We start from the raw sequence: 17,543 nt of genomic DNA on the forward strand, positions 1-17,543 counted from the left end.
CTTCTCCTCAGGGCAGGAGGACCGGGGCTGAGGGCACAGCCCAGAACCCTGTATGGTTACTACAGCTTCATGTTGCATCAGTGATGGGCCCTGCAGAGCCACAACGGCTCATAGCCTGTGCAGGGAGGACCAAACGCCAGGCTTTCTCTGAAGGCTCCTTTGATCTCTGTTCTCAGGGACCAGCAGCAGAGTGGGAGAGTCCCTGTACTCACGGATCACAGTGGGAACCTGGCCCTTTCCCCCCGGCCACTCCCAGAGCCTTTCTGGATGGCCCCATGTGGTTCCTCTATGTTCAATAGGAAGAAAGGGGACTGTCTTTGCAGGCTGGCCGAGGGAAACTGGGACAGCATGTGACTTAGGAAGTCTGATGTAAAAACTTTCCCGTGGAGCAAAACCTTGAACCTTGCCCGGCCTCACTCCCAGGACTGGACCACAACTAGCTCCCACAACCTAGTGAGACACTACAACTTAGAACCCCCAAAGTCAGACACTGGAGCCCCAACCCTGATTTTTCGATCCCTCACTCTGAGGTCTGTGTTGGTGACCAATTTTTTTTTTTGGAATTGCTCTGTATTGTTATGAATCCTCCAATAATTATGCCAAGGTAATAAGGTGTCTGTGTGGGGGAAGCAGTATCTAAGAGCCAGAGGAAGCCATGAGTTCCAAGGACACACCAGAGGACAGGACGTAATGAGCATCTACAGGTGTGAAGATGCTCTTCTTCTTCTCTTAGGAGAGAAGCGGAGGGGGAGATCAGTGTGCACCCTTCACGGAGCCCGAGAGTGTGCAGCCAGAGAGCACTTGTTATGCCACCTCTTGGTCCCCAGACCCACTGCACTGAAGGCAACCATAGGATGCAGAGGCTGTCAGCAGCTCCTGGCATGGGCACAGCACATAGAAAGAAGGTGCTAAAAAAATAGCAATTGAAGGAAAGAATTAAAATGTTAGTCTATAATGATGACATATTTATGCTGACACTGACGCTCTGCACTGTAGGCATGCGCGCACACACACACACACACACACACTCACCACGCGCTCCCCCTAGAAGTGTTCGATGCTGCAGAGGGTAACGCTGGGCTGCTCTTGCTGGATAATGAGAGAACAGCGGTATGCCAAACGCTTAGAACAGATCCTTTTGCTTTCTTTCCTCTGCTCAGTGCTGCCACCAGAGACCTCTGACTATTGTATTCTGATTCCACCAACGTGAAGCTGCATCTGTGAGGGGGGAGATCACCCGCTCCCTTTATATTAGCAAAGGAAGAAGCAAACAGACTTCGTTTTGGAATCCGGCCTTTCTTTTGGGACTTGGTATAAAAGCCCATCCCTCCCTGAGGCCTTGCTTTGGCTTTGTAGGGTTCTATATCTACTCCTTTCACCCCCACCCCTGCCAAAAGGAGGCCCCTGAAGCCCTTGCTTGCCTGATGACATGGAGATCTCAGAAGCCTCTTCTCTTTTACAAGGGCTGCTGTTATTAAAGCCTTAGGTTTACACTTTGGTTCGCAGTTTTTCAAAGCCACTTAAAGGTATTGTCTCATTTGATCCCTTCCAACAGTCCTAAGCTTGGCGGGGCAAGTTTCATCACCTCCGTTTTATAGTTGAGAACATTGGGAATGTGTGGAGGGCGTGACTTGTCCAAGGTGGCGTGGGAACCACAGGAACTGTCCAAAGTCCTTGTCTGCTGTCCTCACCACGTCAGTCTGACTTTTGTTAACCTGCTGCTTTGGGGGTGGGCGGGGGAGGTGTGACAAACAAGTGGAGGGCTACCCTGGAGCAACGGTGTCGTCCCAATATGAGCCAGGGGAAGGAGACTAGACACACAGGGAGGGCTTTCAGAGATTCTCCCTCGTTAGGGGTTCAGCACCAGCGCATGTTACAGGGTGGGCAAATGAAGCAGGGTGGAGAAAGAGTACTTGGTTGGCGAGGGGTTGCTTAGACCTTGGAAGCAGTGACACAGTCTCATGCATGGTCACCCTGTCCTGCTGCCAGAACAGGTAAATATTTGCACTGCAGGCTTTGAGGCTCTCCAACCGCGGCCACATGGCTGCCTCATACAGCTGGGGATGCAGGGCACACAGAGCCAAGCTTTCCACTCCCCTGCGATGCATGACTGCTTTTACTTAACGGCAGCTCCACTCTTGAAACCCCTTGGCAGAATCTTGGACCAGAGGACAGTTTATCAGATTAGACTGGGCACACCTATCATCAGATCCTGGCGTCAAGTAGCTGTGTCTACTCCAGCCAATGCCCTCACTTAGAGAAACAGGGAAAGACGGGCTGTGGGAGGTCAGGGGTTCAGCACCACGGACAGTGGCCAGCAGGTGCCTGGGGCTCCTGGCCGCCCTCCAAAGACAAGGGTTCAGCACCACGGACAGTAGTCCGCAGGCACCTCGGGCTCCTGCAGCTTCAGCACCACGGGCAGCGGGCAGCAGGTGCCTCAGGCTCTTGGCCGCCCCCCAAGGTCAGGGGTTCAGCACCACGGACAGCGGGCAGCAGGTGCTTTGTGGGGGCTATTGCCCCCGCCCCGGAGGTCCTGGCTGGCGGCTGGCGACAGGGCCTCAGCTTATCTCTGCCCCGTGCTTAGAAACACATGGCACTCATTTATCACCTGGAGACAGCAGCCAGGGCTTATGTAGGCTCATGCCACTGCTGATCTGCCTTCATCAAATTCGAAACATGATTGCTTGTCACTTGTTTTAATTCATTCCCCACCCCCACCAACCCTCCATTTAAATAACAGCCTCAGTATTCTTCACCAGGAGGAAGAGATTCTCCCCCCGGGGGTGGGTAGGAAGAGACCAGTGTCCAGTTCAAACAGCCTGATCTTCTACCGAGATGATGATGTGCGGAGGGTTTGCGAAGGGCCTAGTTCGTCTTTCTGATGGCGTTTGGTCCGTGTCAGAGGCTCCATGAGAGAGGAGGGCCACCCTGGGGTGTGCTCAGATTTGGGGATCCTCTCAGAGGCTATGGTTTTATCCAGCACCAGCGGCTAGAGCCTGTGAGACTTGCCGTATGCAGATAAATTCTGGCGTGTGCGTGCTCACTAAATCCACCATGCTAGAAAATGCATTTGGAGGCAATCTGCCTGCCCACAGCAGATTTTCCAGGTCCTGGCAATTGGAGCATGTTAAGGACGAGATACAGCTGCCAGGTCTGATTTCTTAAATCAAGATTCGTTTTGTGGGGAGGGCAGGAGGGAAAAAAATTAATGCACAACCTGGAAAGATGTGGGGGGGTGCCTGCCGCCTTGGCCTCCCTGTACGTTTTGGGTGGAAGCCAATTCCTTTCCAGCAAGTGACTTCCAGCTCAGGAGAGGGGGAGGGGCTTCCCATGGGCAGCCTGGCTCTGAGCGAGCGAGGTAAGGTGCTGATCGAAGGAGCGGAAGTTGTTGGTTTATGTTTTGTGTTATTTGTTTTCCCCTGAGTTTCGGCCATGCATTCTTGCCAGTTCACACTCAGTTTCCTGCCCTGTCTCCTCCTTCTAGGCTCCTCACTGCCTAACATGTCTAGTTGCTCCCACGGGGGACCCGTGGGCCAAGCAGCTGCCTGGGCCCGGCTCAGGGAGTGATGGCGCACCCCTGCGCTCTGGCCTGGTAGGATGGACAGTGTGTGAGGATGGCCAGCATGTCTGTCCTGGGAGTGCTGGGGTGGATCGGGTGCAGGGGCATCCCTGGGGGTGTCTGTCTGTCTGTCTGTGGCAGGGCAGTGGGACAGTGTAGCTATCCCAAACAAAAAGTGAGGCTTTACATACTAGATGGACTAGCACCATTCCCAGGGCTGATGGCCAGCTCCATTCTTCCACGTTTCACTTATAGCTGGTTGGAGGTGGGGGGTCAAGAAGGGGCTGGAAGGCAGAGGCAGACATGAGGCGAATTAGAGAGACTTTTGTTGCGCTTAATATCAATTCATTTCGCGACTGCTGACACAGCCAGATTCCACAGCCCAGAATTTATGGGACTCCCCAGTGCGCAGACGCACAGACTCCAACAGAAAATACAAAAGAACTTTTAAAGAATGACCTGCCATCAGCAAAAAAAAAAATTTTTAATTTTAAACTCTTGTCCCCCCCAAAAGCCACCAATCTCTCCCTCTCTCTCTCTCTCTCTCTCTCTCTCTCTCTCACACACACACACACCGCAATCTGATTTTGACTCTTACTGGTTTAGGGTGCTGAAGCTCATTATGTAATAATCACATCATTTGCCAGAGTCGAGCCGTGTTTCATTACTTTATGGGCTGACTTGAGGTTGGGTACGTAAAAATGGTTAGTACAGTGAGAACGCCGGGAGGGGGCATACAGGGGAGCAAGGACACAGTCCCCGACCTGCAGGACAGTGGTCCTCCCTCTGTCCCCTCCCTAGGGACCTGGGCTCCTGGGACAGCCCCAGACTGCAGGGGGCTCTTCTGCCATAGTCAACTCGCTCTGGCCCTCTGTCTCCCTCCTCCTTTCTTCCTCTCCTCCTCCTCCTCTCTCTCCATCCTCCCTTCCTCCTGTCCCTCCTCTTCCTCTCCCTCCTCCTCTGCCTCCTCTCCTCCTCCTCTCCCTCCTTTCTTCCTCCCTTCCACCCTCTCTTCCTCCTGTCGCTCCTCCTCTCCTTTCTCCCTCTCCTCCTCTCCTTCTGTCCTTCCCTCATGTACCTCCTCTTCCTCCTCTCTTCCTCCCATCCTCTCCTCCTCCTGTCCCTCCTCCTCTCCCTCTCCTTCCTGTCTCCCTCTCTTTTCCTTCTGTCCTTCCCTCCTCATGTCCCTCCTCTTCCTCTCCCTCCTCCTCTCCCCCTTCCTCCCTCCTCCTTCTTCCCTTCCTACTCCATCTCCTCCTTCCCCTTTCCCTCCTCCTCCTTCTCCCTGTTCCTCCCCTCCTCTCCCTGCTCTCCTTCCTCCTCCTTATCCTCCTCCCCACACTCCCCCCACCTTCCCCTCTTCCTCCTCTCCTTTTTCTCCCTCCTCCTCCTCCCCTTCCCCACCAGCCGTGGTTCTTTCCTGATCTTGGCTAGTGTCTCTCTCTCTCTGTTCATTTCCTTAAAGTGCCCTCCAAGGCCCACTGCCTTCCTCATCTGGTGCTCTGCACGGGTTCCCTCTTCTCTGCTGAGCAGCCATGCTTGGATCCAAGGCTTCCTGCGCTGGAGGGCTGGGATCCCAGCACAGATGAGTGATGATGGCTCCCAGCAGACCTCTGACACCCTCTCAGAGACTCAGTGGTTGCACTTTCCAAAGCCCCTGTGGGATCCAGCCCCTCACTGCCAGCTTGTTGTGGTCCGGGTGCCCTTCACCCGCCGTGGTATTGGTGAGACCCTTCCCAATCACATCCAGCAACTCTGGGGGTCTTTGGGAGCATGCTGGGCCCTGGCCTCCGTGAGAAACGCAGGTAAGTAGGACAGACACGTGGAGAACCGGAAAAAGTGCCAGCCATAGAGGACGGTGGCCACAGTACACGCGGGATGTCCTTCTCAGGATATGGGGGTCAGGCCTGAGTCATGTTTTCTTTACGGCAGGCGTGACCAGCCACACTGACCAGAGCATGGATTCTAGCCTGGGAATCAGGGACCATAGAAGTGGACAGGGTACTTCCTCACCCACCCCAAATGCTCTTTAGAAATTGTTCTGGACAGTTGACTAGAAAAGCCCATTTGTTCTACTATTATCTGAATGGCCAAATCAGAAAACCAAAACAAAACAAGCATACAAATTATCAAACAAAGCATGTGTCCAGGAAGACATAATAGGTATTAGCGCCCCATGCCTGAAGCTTCTCCCGGTGGAGAGCTCACCACCCGGCAGATACGAAATGCATCTGGGTTAGGTCACTTGACTCAGCAGCGTTACAGCAAACCAACACCGGGAGAAGGATGTGGGCAGGCGTGTACTAAGGCAGCCTGGGAACGCTGGAAATGTCCTCTAGGAGCAGGAAAAGATCCCGGGATTAGCTACCCTGGTGGTGCCCACTGCGCGATGCCCTGCGGCAAAGGAGCCATGTCTGCTCTTCACTAGTGGTTTACTGGCTGCCAGAGCTGTGCTGGGCGTGCGAAGGTGTGGGTGCAGGACAAAGGAGGGTTTGGACTAATCTCTGCGTCTAGCCGCTCAGCCCCGCTGGAGGAGGCAGGCCGGGCAGCTCTGTGGCTGGTGAGCCCAGGGCAAAAACGATGCCTGAAAAGCAGGGAGGTGGGAGGGAGAATGCCAGGGCGGCTTCACGGAGGTGATGCTCTGGTTGAACATTGTAGGTCAAAGGGCTTTCGAGGGAGACAAGGGCTCTATGGACAAGGGAAGAGTGTGGGCTCCGCACAGAGGACAAGCCAATGCTTCCCTTGACAGCAGCCTGGAGAAGGTTCTGTTGTCACTAGCTGCGGCCTTTACGGAAGCTGGCACATGCTGGGCGGCACAGGACGTGTACGGACCCCCCTCTTCATGTCTCCGCTCCGCACTTACACACCCTGAGTGTGGGTTGTGGGGGGATGGGCGGCGGGACAGGGGTGAAGTGGAAGAGGGTGGAGGTCCTCCATGGGGGCTGCAACACAGCCCCACCTGAGGCCATACAGTATTGACCTTGATGGCAGTGAGAGGGGTAAACAGCCTGTCCCGGTGGCGTGGATCGATCAGGGGCGGGGTGGCGGATTCGGAGCACCAGCATCCTGCTGACTGCACGGCTCAGAGGCAGGAGGACACATGTCTGGAACTGGAGAGGCTTGTTTGGATTGAGCATTGGTGAAATACTCCCCCGGCAGTGGGTGCGGCTGGATGCGGGGAGACAGGGTGGGCTTGGGACACGAGCTCGTGAATCAAAGTCCGTGCGAGGGACCAAGGACACAGCAGGCCGTGGGGGGCACCATCTCTCATGCAAGTCCAGGGGGCGGGGCCCAGCCTGGCCAGGCACCGCGCTGAACCACAGCCGGCCCTGTCACGGGCTGAGCTGTGTCCCCCAGATGTACATGTGGGACCCCTGACCCCCGGCACTGTGGGGTGTGCCTGTGTTTGGGATGGGTCTTTAAAGAGGTGATTCAAGCTAAGGTGAGGTGATTACCAGGGGGGCGGGGGGGACACTCATCCAACGTGACTGCCGTCCTTATAAGAGATCAGGACACGGACACACACAGAGGAGCGACCACCTGAGGACCCAGGGAGGAGATGGCCATCCGTGAGCCCAGGAGAGAGGCCTCCGGAGGAACCACCCCTGCGGCCGCCTTGACCTTGGTTGTCCAGCCTCTAGGACAGGGAGGAGACGCGCTTCTGTAGCTTCAGCCACCCAGGCGGGTGCTCAGTTTCAGTGGGTGCTCAGTTTCGGCGGGTGCTCGGTTTCCGCGGCCCCAGCTCAGCGTTGTTCTGGGAGCACCAGGAGTCCGGTAGAGACAAGTCTGGTAGAAAAACGGGGGACCTCATTGCAGAGCAGGAGAGCCGATCCTGCCAAACCGCAGCTCTCATTTCTAACGGAAGTATCTTTCATTTCCTCAAAGGGAAATAAAAACTTTCACGCCTTGGGGGAAAATCCTGGGGGAGTGGGGAGTCCACACGTGGGTAAAATGAGCCTAAAACATGAATGACAGAAGGATCTGCCAGACAGAGGCTCCCGGGGGGTCCGTGACCACGCACTCTTGCGGCGCCCGCAGGGTCCGTGACTGTTTGCTCCTGGGCGCCTGCGGGGTCAGCTACCGTGTGCTCCTGGGGCACCCGTGGGGTCTGTGACCGTTTGCTCCTGGGCGCCTGCAGGGTCAGTGACCGTGCACTCCTGGGCACCTGCGGGGTCGGTGACCATGCGCTCCTGGGCACCTGCGGGGTCAGTGACCGTGCGCTCCTGGGGCACCTGTGGGATCTGTGACCCAGCCTCTCCACCAGAACTGACGGGGGAAGCGATTTGGAGGAAGGCTACCTTGCTGTCACAGGCCACGGTCGCGGCTCCGCCTGCTGTGATCGGCTCCCCCGAGTCTCTAGTCTCCAGGCCAGCGTCCTGTGCTCGGAAGGCCACACCAGAAAGCCGCCCGTGACTCAGTGCCAGAGAGCTTGGTGGTTAAAGCAGGACCAGTCTGCTTTTCATTTCCAGAAGAAAAGGCCTGACATTTCAGCGATTCCTCCCCAGGAAGTTCTGGTTTGTGGGCGCACAGCACTTACAGACAGACCCCCCACGGGGGCTCAGGGCTGTCAGGAGGAAGCACGGCCCCCGCCATGGCCTCGGGTCGGCCCCTTCCTCGTCCGCCCAGGGGCAGGCTGAACTCCGGCCCCAGCGAGCCAGCGGTTCTGGCTACACGCCACCTCCTTCAGACAGGAGCCCATGGGAGCCCCGACAGACGCCCTGGGGTTGCCACCGCCTGGGTCCCATGGGTCATTCTGGACCCCTGCTTCTCAGGGTCGTCTGCCAGGACGCGGAACTGGCTGGGTGAGCGGCTAAACAGAACGCAGTCTCCCAGGGCGACACGGCCCCACGAGCCTCATCCAAAGTCAGGAGAAGAACACCTCCCACGGGCGTGTTTACCTTCCAGACTGATGCGCCCCGAAAGACTGCCGCAGAGGGGCTCCCTGATGAGGCTGTAGTGCTGCCGTCTCAAGACCCGTCTCCCGCAGGCGTGAGCGTGTGCATGCGTGTGCTAAGTGGAGAACGGGAGAACCTCACGGGAAAACAGGTTTCCGAATCCGTTTTGTTGCTATCGTGTCACGATTAGAGGAAGCGCACACCGAGCGGCATGGCTCACGGCAGCCGAGAGGCGGGAGCTGCCCAATGTGTGGACGGGCGCCCGGCGACCACGGTGGGACCCATCCGCAGGTGGAGTGCCACTTGGCCTTGAACAGAGCTCCTGACTCCCGCCGCAGCATGGACAAGGCCGCAGGACGTGGCGTCGAGTGCAGTCAGCCAGACATAGAAGGGCGAGCACCACAGGGCTGGTTCCATGCAGGTGACGCTGCTGGGGTCTCAATGCAGAGACAGATGGTGGGCACCGGGGGCCGGGGGAGCGGACGGCGGGGTCAGTGACGAATGGGAACAGAGTTTCAGTTTTACGAGATGAAGAGAGTTCTGGGGGTGGGCGGTGGTGCTGGTGGCGCGGTAGCATGAGGGCACTGGTGCCCCCCGCCTGTGCACCGACACTCGGTGAAGATGCTAAGTTTTGTTCTGTCGATTTTACCACAATTAAACATAAAGGTTTAACTGCTGGTCTGAGGGTAGTGGGTTATCAGAACTTATTAACATTAGTGTCACTAACATCGGCATACAACCCCCCACCCCTGTCCCCCCCCTGCTAAATTTGACTGGCTTTAAAAAAATCAAATAGGGGATCCCTGGGTGGCTCAGCAGTTTAGCACCTGCCTTTGGCCCAAGGTGTGATCCTGGAGACCTGGGATCGAGTCCTGTGTCGGGATCCTGGCATGGAGCCCGCTACTCCCTCTGCCTGTGTCTCTGCCTCTCTCTCTCTATGTCTATCATGAATAAATAAATAAAAATTTTTAAAAATCAAATAAAAGACACATACATCCCACGGAGCTCTCATGGTGCACCAGGCACAGGCCCAGCTCCCTGGCGTACAATTAGCACTTCCTCCATCCTGCTGACGGCCCTTCGCCGAGAATGCTATTATCCCACTTTACAGACGCAAGGCATAAAGGGTAAGTCATAGCTAGAGATCACTGGCTGATAAGAGACAGAGCCAGGCTTCAAACTGGGTGCTCCTGGTTCCCGCAGGTACCCCGTGAATACGTGCTGAGAGAAGGATCAGATCCCAGACTCGACACTGTTGAACTCGCTCTGCTTCCTCAAGCGCCTGTTTTTAGGGGACGATGGTAAGGTAGGGCGCCTTTTAAAACAAAGTAACTAAACATTAATAAAAATACACCGGAGCCAAGGGGTCTTACTCAGGGGTGATGGGAACGAGGAACTAGATAGAGGAGGTGGTCATTCCAAAGGCTACTGGATTATTCACTCTATAATTTTATGTTATTTGGATTTCAACTCAAATCATTCTAAAAAAATATATATTATGTACATATTTATGTATACGATTGACTATGATTACAAATGTGATCCAAGTATTCTTTTTTTTAAAGAAAAGATTATTCATTTATATATTTATTAGAGAGAGGGAGAGGGAGAGACACAGGGATAGGGTGAGCACAGACAGGGAGGAGGGGCAGAGGGAGAGGGAGAAGCGGACTCCCCGCTGCTGACACGGGGCTCGATCCCAGGACCCTGAGATCATGACCTAAGCTGAAGGCAGACACTTCACCGACTGAGCCCCCAGGCACCCCTAATCCAAGTGTTCTGAAACTGAATACAAAAATACTGGTAATGTGTCTGTGGATTGTTGGGTATCCTGCTGTGTGAACACACACGAACGCTTGGCCTGTGGGTACCGTTCTCCTGGCCAGGCCCTCGCTCTTCTCTGGGTGGAGACGCCCTGTCGGGGCAAAGATGCTCTGAGGAGAGTGTCCGGCCCTGCTCCCCAGATGGTGACACCGCGTGTGCTGCCCCAGCGCGGAGCCCGTGGGCGCAAACTTGCAATCTGGGATTTGGGGTTTTCAGATCTGGTTTTACTCCAAGTCCTCTAAGTCTCTACGCTTCTCAGATTTATCCGTCTCATTAAGTAATAAGTTACATGGCCTGGGGTCACGGCCCCACCCCTCATCTCATCGACATCAACTTCCCTTTACCCTTTAAAGAGAACTGATAGTTTATCCCCCAGTCATGGCTGCTGGGAGTAGACCACCTGATAAATCGATGTGATTAATGATGAATTAAATTATCATCGCCTCTCCACCGACCAGGGGAAAAAGCTTCCCAATGTGGTGTGCGTATGCATGCGTGCTTGCACGTGCGTGTGCTGTGTGTGTGTGAGCATGCATGGGTGTGGGTGTGCGTGTGCTGATGTGTGCTCACATGTACGTGCTGACCCGGGAATGAAGGAAGGGAAGGCAGCATGAAGGCAGCTGTGCCACCCTCCGTGCAACTAGCTGTGACCTGGGATCTTCTACATGGGAGCCCGTCTGAATGCCCCCGAGGAGCCCACGTATCAGAGAAGCTCTTTGGAGGGTATGTTTACAGACTCCTTTGTGATGTGAATAATCATCTCCTAATTCCTATTTGGGAAATTAATCTTCTGGTTTCCTGAAGTGTGGCAGAGAGTTCTGGAAACAGGGGCAGAGGCTAACACCCTCCTGGTCCTTGAAAGCACACCTGAGGGCTTGGGTAAGTAAATTAGGATACCTCTACGCAGTGAAGTGAAACGAGGTGAAAATCCACCTCAATGCATGCTCCTGAAGGTGCCTTGAAGCAACAATGACAACAAAACCTTACAGGGGCATCTGGGTGGCTCAGTGGTTGCACGTCTGCCTTTGGCTCAGGGCGTGATCCCCGGGGTCCTGGGATCGAGTCCTGCACCAGGCTCCCCGCGGCCTCATTGGCAGTGGAGGGGTCCCACAGGGCTGCCTGAGGCTCAGGCACAGGAAGAGGTGTGCACACCCCGCGGAGCTACAGGCCTCTTGACAGAGAGAGGGGAAGCACCCTCTCCCCACCTGGCTCCTGCACACAGGCCAGCAGGCCCCAGAGCACGAGGAGCCCTGCTCTGGTGCCCATCACTGGGTGGCAGAGGTTTGCTCCTGTCTTTCATTCATTATTCTTTCTTTTCACCTGACCCCAATTCCCCCAAAACAGAAACAGATAAGAAGCCCTAAAAATATCCCCCGAACGACCAGAAGAGCCAGAGACGCAGAGCTGTCACGACAGGGTTTGCTCTCAGTTCTGAGAAGTACGTTCCCCGTGCCTCCCCACCCTAACGAAGGCACAGTCCTGGCCCCTTGTCTGACCACCCTGGACAGACCGTGATGAAAGCGGGCACAGGTGCCACCCCTCCAGCCTGCCCTGAACTGAGCAGAGGGACGAAGCGCTTGGAAAAGCTGCCCCGCCAGCTTTCTGCCTCTTCCCTGGCCCGCCTTCCTCCCACTCAGCCCGTGTGGGCCAGGGAGGCAGCAGGGCGGGCATGCAGCTCTGAGCTAAATAAACTCCTGAAGGGACTGTAATTCCACAGAGTGGCCCTTGCACCTGTTCAGCCTGAATCCCCTCTCTGCTCCCGGAAAACAGCCGCCCTGCGAGGGGGACACACGACCAGGCAGGTATGAGCCCAGCGGGCCATCGAGGCGGCCTGCTGTAGACACCAGCGCCCGGCCCGGGAAGCAGCAGGAGGCTGCCCAGGCTCTGCCCTTGTCAGCTGTCCCACTGGAGCAGCTAGGGACAGTCGCATTGCGTAAAACCAGCAACATCTATGGTCTGACTTCATTTCCACCGGGTGAAACCCAGAGGGAATTTACCCAACAGGGGCTGGAAGCTCTGCAGAGAACTTTCTGACAGCAGGCCTGCAGACAGCGGCTGCGGCGGCCGTGTCCCCAGGCGGGAGCCTCAGCTCTTTGGGGTGGCGGTGACCCACTGAAGGAGCACAGATCCTAGGAGCATGCCCACACAGCACCAGGCTGGGAACAAATGGGATGGGGAAAGAAGCATGCCCTGGCCCGAGGGCACTCTGGAGTGTCAGCTGATGATGTGCCAGCTGGGGGTGTGGGACAGCCTACACGTCTATCTCGAACGCCAGCCATTGCCTTGTGCAGTGGACACTGTGGAATTGGGTTGTGAGCAGACCTGGGCACCCCTGTCTTCAGGGAGCTTCCCTGTCCCCTTCCTGCTCTGTTCCTGGGACGCCACTCTGAACAGGTGATTCTAACTCAGGCCAAGCTCTTCTTGCTACAGACTCCAGGAGCGGGGGACAAGGTGAGGAGAGATGGGTCCTGCTCGGTGACCATCCCAACGGCCACGTCCCCCCTCCTCTTCCATCCTGCAGGTGCACCAGGGCACCAGCAGAAACCGATGGGGAAGCCATGCAGGTGGGAAGGGGGAGGCAGGAGAGGGCTCCCTGTCTCCTCCAGCCACCCAAACCCCTCCTCTGCCCCACCCGGATGGCAGCCTTTCCCACCCCCGTGCCTCCACCATCCCAGCTCCCTGGAAGCCTGGAGCCCTTCTCTGACATTGGTCCCCAGACCTGCTGGCCAGGCATCGGGCCTCTGGGTGGAGGAGGATGGGGACTGGCTGGGGAGGAGGGAGCCCTGTGCCCCGTCGGCTGCCACTCTTGGAGAGTCTGAGAGAGAGTTTGGCCCCAGGCCCTCTTACAGGACTTTTCTTTTATATTTATTAACCCACTTTCTCTCTTGGCATTTGGAGCCATGAGGAAGCCTCAGCCAAGGCTATTAATAGGCGGAGGCCATCCCCAGGGAGGAGAAGGAGCGCATACCTACGGCACAGGTGCCAAGCATAATAAAGGTTTCAGAGTCTGTCTAAATATAGGCTGCAGCCACGGTGGGGAGCAGAGGGCGGGCCTTGGGGAGCCGGGCACAGTCTGCCCTGGTGCCTCCTATCACTGCTGCTTGGGCAGGGCCCGCGACCCGTACCAGAGCTGGGCCCTGCCGGGAAAAGACCTGGCTGTCACGCGGTGCCTCCGCTCCAGGTCGGACCTGGTGGGAGACGCCAAGGAAGGGATTTGCAGAATGGCATGCAATATGAATGACTCCTGTAAACAGAGTTTAATAAAAAGGCAGTGAGGGAATTTATGGGCAGCCCAAGGATGATTAAAATTATTTATCTACTTACCTCCCTTGCTGGCTGATCAGTCTATTAATTATCTATTATACACTCGCTGATTTGCATTTTAGTGGATGGGCCTGAGCAACAGCAGGTGAAAAACACGGAAGGGTTGAGGAGCCATGTAGTGGGGGCGGGGGAGGAGGGGACCCTGCTCTCTACCAACCACGGGTCCCCCAGCTGACGCCGCATCGCCACATTGCCCAGGTGCCACCCTGCCGCCCCCGGCCCCCGGACACCGCAACCCCCCAACCCCCCCCGAAGGCCTGATCCGTGAACCGGCTCCAGGTGGAGCAGAAAGTGCAACTGGAAGGGGTACCCACCTGTTTGCCAACGGACAGCTCCCGGAACGGGTTCCCGGCCGGAGGGGCCTGTGGACCAGCTCGGGGGAAATGCTGGCAGGATCTTCCTCTGGCCGTTCTGACTTAACGCTGCATTTGGAAAAGAAAACACGAGAACAAAACCATTTTCAATCTCTGAATATCTGAAGTGCATCAGACGCACGCTCTCCCGCGCTCTTGATTAAAAATACCACAGGACACAGTGTCATGGGAACGGCATCTTTTGAACGCTGCAGCTGAGGACTCGTCGGGCTGGGAGGAGTTCTAACAAAGCATCCCTGCTCACACCTCGAGGCTCCCAGCCGCTCGCTGCTGTCCCGTGGTGAGACGCACACTATCAGACCGGGCCCTGGGACCCGAGGGGAGGGGGCCTGTAGCCCATGGGGTCCGGCTGGCAACGAGCAGAGTGACAGTGGGACGGCCCGTGTCGCCGGTTCCCAGCGCGGGCCCCAGCGCTCCTCTGTGGGCAGCAGAGCCTTGTTGGGGGCAAGTCATCAGCAGCACCCCCATCACCAGGCTGGGCTCCCCAGCACCGGGCCAGACTCCCGGGGTGTGCGGCTGACCAGGACCTGCTGTGGGTACGGACCTGCAGTTTATCTAGACGTTTAACCTCGCTCATCAAAACCTGCTGGCTCACCACGACCAGCCAATTCCTTAAAACAAACCTCTTTTCTTTACCGATCCATCCATCCTTCCAGCCATCATCCATCCAGTCTCTATCATACAGGTAGATATAGGCAGACTGGCAGATTGGTAGCTAGCTCCTAGTGGTTCTGTTTTTCTGGAGAACCGTGGCTGATTCAGCACCTCTGTGGCCTCTCCAGCTTGTACCTCTGCAGGAGCTCAGCCCTTCTATGGCTCGGAAGGGACAGAGGAGGCAGTGAAGGGCCAGCCATCTCTGGGGTGCAAGGATTGCAGGGTCACAAGCCCAGGGACACGCTGGCCCCGACTCCCAGCCTAGAGCCAGCCTCCTCGTGAGCCTCACAACCCACCCCGGTGGCCAGAGCGGTGGTCCCTGACATTTGCAGGACAGTTGTCCCCACACGCCGTCCTCTGTGCCCGGCCCAGCGCCCACCCACAGCCGGCTTCTCAGTCCCGATGATGTATCAATAACTGCAAAGCAAAATGCCACAGTTAGCAGCGCTACTGTACTGTGACTGATGGTTTTCAGAATCGATTCGCAGGGTTTTGTGTGTGCAGGGAGGTGGGGCCGCGTCCCCGAAGCTAGAGCAGGCCCCAGGAATGAGGCACACCAGGAAAAGTCCCAGAGACAAAGAAGGAGTACGGGAAAGCCATGCAGGGGAGATGGGAATGGGGTGGATTTTTAGGAAGGGGGACCACTGTCACAGAGAACAGGCGCGGTGAGCACCATCCCGAGTCCAGGCTGGGCGGTGACGACACCAAAGGGCTTGGCCTGAGGACCTCTGACGGGGACAGGGCGTGGCGGGCAAGGACAGATGGCAGCCTTCCTGGGAGGGGAACATGACGCCCGTCCCAAGGTACTTGCCGGGCTCAGGCCAGGAAACCCTCCTGCTCAAGAACTCGAGATTTTATTGGCTTCATAAAACCAAGCTGTTGCCACTGCCTGGTCCTCCTCAGGCGAGAGTAGGAGCACATGTGAGGGGCAGTCCTGCCCCACCCAGGGAGGAGGGTGGCAGGACAGACAGGACGGGGCCTTAGGACAATAAAGGCTCCCAGAACCTTCTTCTGGCTGTATCTGGTGGCCTTTCCAGTGACCCTGGAGGTCAACAAGTGCTCGCTGGTGCACCTTGCACCTGAACCCGGGGAATCTGGCCCAGGACGGCTCGTGACTGCCATCCTGTCCTCGCCCTTGCTATGCTGAGTCTCTGGGTGACTCAGTTTCCCTGTCTGCAACATGAGTTCTTGCACAGCCCAGGAAACCATCCAGAACCCACTGCAGCAGAGTCACTAGGCAGCAGTGTGGGTGGTCCCACCCCAGGCGCTGGTTCAGCAAAGTGCCAGAGAGGGAACAGGAGCCTGGGTCTTGAGCCCAGCAGATGCCCCCAGACCAGGAGGTGCCCCTGCACATTCTCCCCGTCCAGAAGCTACCCCGTGGCCACGAGTGAGTATCTCCAGCCTCTGAGCAGAGGCAGCTGTTTCTCCTCTGGGCCCTCTATCCCCCTCTTCTAGGACGGTGTCCCTCCATTGCTTCTGAGGACCCTGGTCCTGCCAGGCCAGGCTGAGAGTCAGGCAGCCAGAGGGCCTCAGAGGGCAGCAAGGGGTCACACCTGAAACACGCTTGCTCGGCCTCTCACCAGGGAGGTTGCGGGCCAGGATTGCTCGTCAAGTGGGGTTCACAGAAAGGGGACCCAACAGGGAAGCCCAAATGCTGGCAAATGGTTCCTTACGCACCCCTCCCCTCCCTTCTGTCCCTTCTCTCTTCATCTCTTTTTCACAAGTACACTGGTTTCACTTCTTGCCAAGGTACAGCCTGCTTCCCAAGTGGGAGAGTCCAGCCCGCACATGGAGGAACCAAGGATTCAGACGTGGCCAGTTGCCATCTTTCCATGCCCACAGGGAGGCACGCGGGCCAAGTGGTGATCTCTGCGCCCGTGAGGATGCGTCACAGAGCCGGGGCCAGGATCCAGAACTTTCTGAGACCCAGCCACTCATGGCCAGGTGCACCCACGTCCCCCAGGTACAAGGAGACACGTCCCAGGCAGGGGCATCCTCTGCAGTAGCGATGCTTTGCCAACAACAACCAAGGAGCCACCTAGGAAAGGGTGGATGAAGACAAAGTAGCCGATCCCTAAGGGAGGTTCCCACGCGGCAGAGAGAGACAACGGGTCGGAAACACACGCCAGCGGGAAGGAGCCACGATGCTCGATGCTGAACGAATGAAGCCGTTCCCAGGAAGAGGTCACATATGTGAGCTCTAAGATGCTCTGTTCGTTACTCACAGTCATGTGTGTATAAATGTGTTTTTGAGGGACCAGAGTAGTGGACGCTGAATCCACGTCTGGCTGTGTGTGTCGGGGGACAGGGACGAGGCTGGGAGAGGTCAGAGGGGACCTGACCTGCCTGCCCACCTCCTTTCATTTTGAAAATAATGCGGTATAACTACATGTTAACCATTGCTAACTACAGGTGGAGGAACATAGAAATTTTTTTTATTTTTATTTTATTTTATTTTTTAATTTATTTATTTATGATAGTCACAGAGAGAGAGAGAGGCAGAGACACAGGCAGAGGGAGAAGCAGGCTCCATGCACCAGGAGCCCGACGTGGGACTCGATCCCGGGTCTCCAGGATCGCGCCCTGGGCCAAAGGCCGGCGCCAAACCGCTGCGCCACCCAGGGATCCCGGAACATAGAAATTTAGTATTTATTATATTCACCTTAATTATAAAAAATTCCCCAAATTTCCTCTGAGATGAATGTGGTTGGACTGTGAGCCCCTGGAGGGAGCAGGAGACCCCGATGACACACAAGTGGCGGCCGGTGGCACAGTCCTTCCACACTCTGATGCCACAGACTCGCCAGCGGCCCTGAGGGCCTGACACATGGCATGTGCAGCAGCACGATTCTGGAAGGAGCCAGATCATTCCCTGCCACTGTCCCTCCACTTCCAGGGCCATGAAACTGCATC

The 17,543-nt window shown here is 56.4% G+C and overlaps 1 protein-coding gene across 9 annotated transcripts in view; it reads right to left on the bottom strand.

Moving 5' to 3' along the window:
- Positions 1 to 17,543, bottom strand: part of RBFOX3 (RNA binding fox-1 homolog 3) — a 446,818-nt gene that overhangs the window by 166,131 nt on the left and 263,144 nt on the right. For all 9 annotated transcript variants that reach the window (XM_072781885.1, XM_072781882.1, XM_072781881.1 and 6 more), the window contains one exon: positions 13,917 to 14,024. The gene's annotated coding sequence lies outside the window, so the exon portion shown is untranslated. The remainder of the gene's footprint in view (positions 1 to 13,916; positions 14,025 to 17,543) is intronic.

The sequence above is a fragment of the Canis lupus genome, chromosome 16 (assembly GCF_048164855.1).
Source record: "Canis lupus baileyi chromosome 16, mCanLup2.hap1, whole genome shotgun sequence".
In the NCBI taxonomy this organism is placed as follows: domain Eukaryota; kingdom Metazoa; phylum Chordata; class Mammalia; order Carnivora; family Canidae; genus Canis; species Canis lupus.